The sequence below is a fragment of the Engystomops pustulosus genome, unplaced genomic scaffold (assembly GCF_040894005.1).
Source record: "Engystomops pustulosus unplaced genomic scaffold, aEngPut4.maternal MAT_SCAFFOLD_608, whole genome shotgun sequence".
NCBI lineage: Eukaryota > Metazoa > Chordata > Amphibia > Anura > Leptodactylidae > Engystomops > Engystomops pustulosus.
In genome coordinates this window covers 11,992-17,500 of record NW_027285487.1, presented here as the reverse complement: position 1 = coordinate 17,500, position 5,509 = coordinate 11,992, and positions in this window count along the sequence as shown.

Here is a 5,509-nt window from a genome sequence, read left to right as displayed (position 1 = left end):
GATCATTGGGCAAGGGCGGCGAGTGATGCAGAGCATACATAGAGTGCCGTGCAGTGGCAGACATAAGCCGCGTAGAACGTAGGCGCGGAGCAGAAGTGGCCGGAGGATGTCAGAGAGTGTGGCCGGCGAGGGGTGCACCTCTGCGGGCATGCCTCCGACGTCTAGCCCCCGTTGGTCACGGGGGTTCAGCCAAGCACGCGCCGCCGGCCCCGCAGAGCTGGTTCTCGCCTGGAGTGCGAGCCTTGCCCCGTGCATGGACTTCCGAAGTGATGACGTCAGCGGGAGCAGCCGCTCGGCCGTATCCGGCGGCATGTCACTGTTCCCCGGCCAGACTTGGCGGCAAGTCCCGGGGACGAACAAGCCCATGGAAGTAGGGGCTCAGCGGGAGCAGCCAGTTGGCCTATCCGGCCACATGTCACTGTCCCCCGGCCAGACTTGGCGGCAAGTCCCGGGGAGGAACAAGCCCATGGAAGTAGGAGCTCCGACTTCCAAAGTGATGACGTCAGCGGGAGCAGCCGCTCGGCCGTATCCGGCGGCATGTCACTGTTCCCCGGCCAGACTTGGCGGCAAGTCCCGGGGACGAACAAGCCCATGGAAGTAGGGGCTCAGCGGGAGCAGCCAGTTGGCCTATCCGGCCACATGTCACTGTCCCCCGGCCAGACTTGGCGGCAAGTCCCGGGGAGGAACAAGCCCATGGAAGTAGGAGCTCCGACTTCCAAAGCGATGACGTCAGCGGGAGCAGCCGCTCGGCCGTATCCGGCGGCATGTCACTGTTCCCCGGCCAGACTTGGCGGCAAGTCCCGGGGACGAACAAGCCCATGGAAGTAGGGGCTCAGCGGGAGCAGCCAGTTGGCCTATCCGGCCACATGTCACTGTCCCCCGGCCAGACTTGGCGGCAAGTCCCGGGGAGGAACAAGCCCATGGAAGTAGGAGCTCCGACTTCCAAAGCGATGACGTCAGCGGGAGCAGCCGCTCGGCCGTATCCGGCGGCATGTCACTGTTCCCCGGCCAGACTTGGCGGCAAGTCCCGGGGACGAACAAGCCCATGGAAGTAGGGGCTCAGCGGGAGCAGCCAGTTGGCCTATCCGGCCACATGTCACTGTCCCCCGGCCAGACTTGGCGGCAAGTCCCGGGGAGGAACAAGCCCATGGAAGTAGGAGCTCCGACTTCCAAAGCGATGACGTCAGCGGGAGCAGCCGCTCGGCCGTATCCGGCGGCATGTCACTGTTCCCCGGCCAGACTTGGCGGCAAGTCCCGGGGACGAACAAGCCCATGGAAGTAGGGGCTCAGCGGGAGCAGCCAGTTGGCCTATCCGGCCACATGTCACTGTCCCCCGGCCAGACTTGGCGGCAAGTCCCGGGGAGGAACAAGCCCATGGAAGTAGGAGCTCCTACTTCCAAAGCGATGACGTCAGCGGGAGCAGCCGCTCGGCCGTATCCGGCGGCATGTCACTGTTCCCCGGCCAGACTTGGCGGCAAGTCCCGGGGGACGAACAAGCCCATGGAAGTAGGGGCTCAGCGGGAGCAGCCAGTTGGCCTATCCGGCCACATGTCACTGTCCCCCGGCCAGACTTGGCGGCAAGTCCCGGGGAGGAACAAGCCCATGGAAGTAGGAGCTCCTACTTCCAAAGCGATGACGTCAGCGGGAGCAGCCGCTCGGCCGAATCCGGCGGCATGTCACTGTTCCCCGGCCAGACTTGGCGGCAAGTCCCGGGGGACGAACAAGCCCATGGAAGTAGGGGCTCAGCGGGAGCAGCCAGTTGGCCTATCCGGCCACATGTCACTGTCCCCCGGCCAGACTTGGCGGCAAGTCCCGGGGAGGAACAAGCCCATGGAAGTAGGAGCTCCTACTTCCAAAGCGATGACGTCAGCGGGAGAAGCCGCTCGGCCTATCCGGCCACATGTCACTGTCCCCCGGCCACACTTGGCTATAGGTCCCGGGGAGGAATAATGCCCATGGAAGTAGGAGCTCCTACTTCCAAAGGGGCAAGTCAGCGGGAGCAGCCACTTGGCCTATCCGGCCAAGTTTCACTGTTCCCCGGCCACACTTGGCTGTAGGTCCCGGAGAGGAATAATGCCCATGGAAGTAAGAGCTCCTACCTCCAAAGGGGCAAGTCAGCGGGAGAAGCCACTTGGCCTATCCGGCCACATGTCACTGTCCCCCGGCCAAGCTTGGCTGTAGGTCCCGGGGAGGAATAATGCCCATGGAAGTAGGAGCTCCTACTTCCAAAGGGGCAAGTCAGCGGAAGAAGCCACTAGTTCTATCCGGCCAAGAGTCACTGTTCCCCGGCCTTACTTGGCAGTAGGTCCCGGGGAGGAATAATGCCCATGGAAGTAGGAGCTCCTTCTTCCAAAGGGGCAAGTCAGCGGGAGAAGCCACTTGGCCTATCCGGCCAAGAGTCACTGTTCCCCGGCCACTCTTGGCAGTAGGTCCCGGGGAGGAATAATGCCCATGGAAGTAGGAGCTCCTACTTCCAAAGGGGCAAGTCAGCGGGAGAAGCCACTAGTTCTATCCGGCCAAGAGTCACTGTTCCCCGGCTACACTTGGCAGTAGGTCCCGGGGAGGAATAATGCCCATGGAAGTAGGAGCTACTACCTAAAAAGGGTGAAGACACTTGGCTCTAAGTCCCCGAGAGGTATACTGCCCATGGGAGTAAGAGCTCCTACTTCCAAAGGGGCAAGTCAGCGGGAGAAGCCACTTGGCCTACCCGGCCAAGAGTCACTGTTCCCCGGCCACACTTGGCAGTAGGTCCCGGGGAGGAATAATGCCCATGGAAGTAGGAGCTCCTACTTCCAAAGGGGAAAGTCAGCGGGAGAAGCCACTTGGCCTACCCGGCCAAGAGTCACTGTTCCCCGGCCACACTTGGCAGTAGGTCCCGGGGAGGAATAATGCCCATGGAAGTAGGAGCTCCTACTTCCAAAGGGGCAAGTCAGCGGGAGAAGCCACTTGGCCTATCCGGCCACATGTCACTGTCCCCCGGCCACACTTGGCTGTAGGTCCCGGGGAGGAATAATGCCCATGGAAGTAGGAGCTCCTACTTCCAAAGGGGCAAGTCAGCGGAAGAAGCCACTAGTTCTATCCGGCCAAGAGTCACTGTTCCCCGGCCTTACTTGGCAGTAGGTCCCGGGGAGGAATAATGCCCATGGAAGTAGGAGCTCCTACTTCCAAAGGGGCAAGTCAGCGGGAGAAGCCACTTGGCCTATCCGGCCAAGAGTCACTGTTCCCCGGCCACACTTGGCAATAGGTCCCGGGGAGGAATAATGCCCATGGAAGTAGGAGCTCCTACTTCCAAAGGGGCAAGTCAGCGGGAGAAGCCACTAGTTCTATCCGGCCAAGAGTCACTGTTCCCCGGCTACACTTGGCAGTAGGTCCCGGGGAGGAATAATGCCCATGGAAGTAGGAGCTACTACCTCCAAAGGGTGAAGACACTTGGCTCTAAGTCCCCGAGAGGTATACTGCCCATGGGAGTAAGAGCTCCTACTTCCAAAGGGGCAAGTCAGCGGGAGAAGCCACTTGGCCTACCCGGCCAAGAGTCACTGTTCCCCGGCCACACTTGGCAGTAGGTCCCGGGGAGGAATAATGCCCATGGAAGTAGGAGCTCCTACTTCCAAAGGGGCAAGTCAGCGGGAGAAGCCGCTTGGCCTACCCGGCCAAGAGTCACTGTTCCCCGGCCACACTTGGCAGTAGGTCCCGGGGAGGAATAATGCCCATGGAAGTAGGAGCTCCTACTTCCAAAGGGGCAAGTCAGCGGGAGAAGCCACTTGGCCTATCCGGCCAAGAGTCACTGTTCCCCGGCCACACTTGGCAATAGGTCCCGGGGAGGAATAATGCCCATGGAAGTAGGAGCTCCTACTTCCAAAGGGGCAAGTCAGCGGGAGAAGCCACTAGTTCTATCCGGCCAAGAGTCACTGTTCCCCGGCCACACTTGGCAGTAGGTCCCGGGGAGGAATAATGCCCATGGAAGTAGGAGCTACCACCTCCAAAGGGTGAAGACACTTGGCTCTAAGTCCCCGAGAGGTATACTGCCCATGGGAGTAAGAGCTCCTACTTCCAAAGGGGCAAGTCAGCGGGAGAAGCCACTTGGCCTATCCGGCCAAGAGTCACTGTTCCCCGGCCACACTTGGCAGTAGGTCCCGGAGAGGAATAGTGCCCATGGAAGTAGGAGCTCCTACTTCCAAAGGGGCAAGTCAGCGGGAGAAGCCACTTGGCCTACACGGCCAAGAGTCACTGTTCCCCGGCCACACTTGGCAGTAGGTCCCGGGGAGGAATAATGCCCATGGAAGTAGGAGCTACTACCTCCAAAGGGGCAAGTCAGCGGGAGAAGCCACTTGGCCTATCCGGCCAAGAGTCACTGTTCCCCGGCCACTCTTGGCAGTAGGTCCCGGGGAGGAATAATGCCCATGGAAGTAGGAGCTCCTACCTCCAAAGGGGCAAGTCAGCGGGAGAAGCCACTTGGCCTACCCGGCCAAGAGTCACTGTTCCCCGGCCACACTTGGCAGTAGGTCCCGGGGAGGAATAATGCCCATGGAAGTAAGAGCTCCTACTTCCAAAGGGGCAGGTCAGCGGGAGAAGCCACTTGGCCTATCCGGCCACATGTCACTGTCCCCCGGCCAAGCTTGGCTGTAGGTCCCGGGGAGGAATAATGCCCATGGAAGTAGGAGCTCCTACTTCCAAAGGGGCAAGTCAGCGGGAGAAGCCACTTGGCCTATCCGGCCAAGAGTCACTGTTCCCCGGCCACACTTGGCAGTAGGTCCCGGGGAGGAATAATGCCCATGGAAGTAAGAGCTCCTACTTCCAAAGGGGCAGGTCAGCGGGAGAAGCCACTTGGCCTATCCGGCCACATGTCACTGTCCCCCGGCCAAGCTTGGCTGTAGGTCCCGGGGAGGAATAATGCCCATGGAAGTAGGAGCTCCTACTTCCAAAGGGGCAAGTCAGCGGAAGAAGCCACTAGTTCTATCCGGCCAAGAGTCACTGTTCCCCGGCCACACTTGGCAGTAGGTCCCGGGGAGGAATAATGCCCATGGAAGTAGGAGCTCCTACTTCCAAAGGGGCAAGTCAGCGGGAGAAGCCACTTGGCCTATCCGGCCAAGAGTCACTGTTCCCCGGCCACACTTGGCAGTAGGTCCCGGGGAGGAATAATGCCCATGGAAGTAGGAGCTCCTACTTCCAAAGGGGCAAGTCAGCGGGAGAAGCCACTTGGCCTACCCGGCCAAGAGTCACTGTTCCCCGGCCACACTTGGCAGTAGGTCCCGGGGAGGAATAATGCCCATGGAAGTAGGAGCTCCTACCTCCAAAGGGGCAAGTCAGCGGGAGAAGCCACTTGGCCTATCCGGCCAAGAGTCACTGTTCCCCGGCCACACTTGGCAGTAGGTCCCGGGGAGGAATAATGCCCATGGAAGTAAGAGCTCCTACTTCCAAAGGGGCAAGTCAGCGGGAGAAGCCACTTGGCCTATCCGGCCACATGTCACTGTCCCCCGGCCAAGCTTGGCTGTAGGTCCCGGGGAGGAAT